The sequence below is a fragment of the Schistocerca cancellata genome, unplaced genomic scaffold (assembly GCF_023864275.1).
Source record: "Schistocerca cancellata isolate TAMUIC-IGC-003103 unplaced genomic scaffold, iqSchCanc2.1 HiC_scaffold_674, whole genome shotgun sequence".
NCBI classification, from domain to species: Eukaryota; Metazoa; Arthropoda; class Insecta; order Orthoptera; family Acrididae; genus Schistocerca; species Schistocerca cancellata.
In genome coordinates, this window is record NW_026046685.1 from 422,501 (window position 1) to 425,000 (window position 2,500).

Consider the following 2,500-nt stretch of genomic DNA (forward strand, 5'->3'; position numbering starts at 1 on the left):
AAAATAGAATATCCCACCCGTCCGACATCCACAATTGCTCAGATAAGCCACCCCTACACAGGGGTGCACCCAACACCACCACACTGCCTCCTGTTACGGCACAGAAACAATGGCAGGAATGAATCACACAGGTGTGCCGCTCCCTTGCCGCAACCACAGACGCGGCGCGCCTCCAGTCACGAGCGAAAAGCGCATAAGCGCATAAGCGCATCCTGACGAGACATAACCGCTGTGACATACTGACGCTGCCTCAGACATTCACATACAATGATCACTACCAACGAACCTCGGTCCCCCCCCCCCCAACAACACACTCTCTTACCACGTTGTGTACTGTAATCCAACCCATTTCGCACCTTAACCTAACCCATTTTGCACCTTAACCTAACCAAATTCGTAACGCAATTTGTACCGCAATGTAACCCAAGTTGTGCCTTAACCTAACCCAAGTTGTGCCTTAACCTAACCCAAGTTGTGCCTTAACCTAACCCAAGTTGTGCCTTAACCTAACCCAAGTTGTGCCTTAACCTAACCCAAGTTGTGCCTTAACCTAACCCAAGTTGTGCCTTAACCTAACCCAAGTTGTGCCTTAACCTAACCCAAGTTGTGCCTTAACCTAACCCAAGTTGTGCCTTAACCTAACCCAAGTTGTGCCTTAACCTAACCCAAGTTGTGCCTTAACCTAACCCAAGTTGTGCCTTAACCTAACCCAAGTTGTGCCTTAACCTAACCCAAGTTGTGCCTTAACCTAACCCACGTTGTGCCTTAACCTAACCCACGTTGTGCCTTAACCTAACCCACGTTGTGCCTTAACCTAACCCACGTTGTGCCTTAACCTAACCCACGTTGTGCCTTAACCTAACCCACGTTGTGCCTTAACCTAACCCACGTTGTGCCTTAACCTAACCCACGTTGTGCCTTAACCTGCTCTGTAATTGGCATATGACACGTTACATTAATCTAGTGTTGTCTAACCACAACCCTCTGAATATAGTTCGCTACTCGCACCGCCCACCCTCTTGTGTATCGTTTCATGTTCAACACTTCGCAAGTGTTGCTTACTTTTGACATGCTCCCGCTGTACACTGTAATGTGGACGACTGCAGGATGTACATCGCCCCCCCCTCCCCCCTGCCTTCGCACGCTGGTCGTTCAGGTGCTTGCGTGTTCAATGCCCTTCGCAGCTGTTCACTGGCATTCGCATGTCGAAGCGCTCAGTCTACGTCGTGGTACGGCCTGTGTCCACTGTCCGCTGATGTCGTAAGCTTAACCCTCACATTGTACTGCACATAGGTCCGTATGTACTGAATGATACGCTGTGGCACATGTGTGACCGTACAACGACTGCGCCCAACAACAGCGAACCATACGGTCCAAATGTTGTGCACTCAGCCACGTGCCGTCTCCCCATAACAGCTACATTGCAGTGTGGTACGCCATAGAGACGTGTGGGAGTAACGGACGCCCTGGATGGCGATCAGCATGAGCCGTCTGTTGATGTAGTGGCGCGTGTATTCAAACGTAGTCGTCTCTTCTCACACAGTGTGATAGCATGGTGCACCGCGTTCCACATCTGCGACATGGTACAGATGCTGGTTGACAGTCGGTCTCGTAATGGACATCGCATACGTAGGGGGCCACCTCCCACGTGTTCTCTAGTCGTGCACATTTTGTTGCGTGTATGTGGGCAGACGTAGTGTGTCGTGACACCTAACAGACAGGTATGCAATAATCGTTGCATTTGCAAACTGGGATGGACGTCTACGTTTGCTGGTGACGTTACGCAAATGAACAACTGGTAAACCCATTGTGGTACGGTTGTTGTTGCTGGAGGTAAATCAGTAAGGGCAAATCTGTGTGTGAAGCGATACGCGGCGGTGGCTGGGTGGGACCGTCCCCGGCCGGTGAGGGGGGGCCGCCCGGCGTGCTGGCCGCGCGGTGCGTGGGCGCACGCGCTACAGCCGGCTGGTGGGGGCGCCCAGTGGCAGGCGCGCCGGCCGACGGACGCGGCAGGCGGCGCAGCTGCGCGCCGGGGCACCCTGCGCGCGGCGCCGGGCGGCCAAAGTGGGTCCTCGCGGGCCCGGTGCGAAGCGCGGTGGACATCTGCAGTGTGCTGGTCCGACTGAGGACTGTGTGCGTTGAGGATGCGCCGCCGCCCGGCACTCGGCGCCGCGACGCCGTCTGCTGCTCGGTCGCCCCAGCGGTTGTCGCTGGTGGTTTGTATCGCAGTTGTGCAGACGTGTTGGCACGTGCGCTGTGCTGGGAGAGTTCGCTTCGGCACCCACGTGGGGCCTTTGCCCTTCTGTGGCGCTGGCGTTGGAGCTGCCGGTCACCGTAGGTGGCGCGTGTTGTCTCCCGCCGGCAATGCCACGACAGCACGCTCCCGGGCCTCTGTCGGCAGCGGCAAGCTCAGTTGGGAGCACGGGTGGTCGCACCTAAAGCGTCTACTCGCCTAACTCCGGGCGATTGCGCCTCTCTCGAACCCGACCAAGTACTTAGG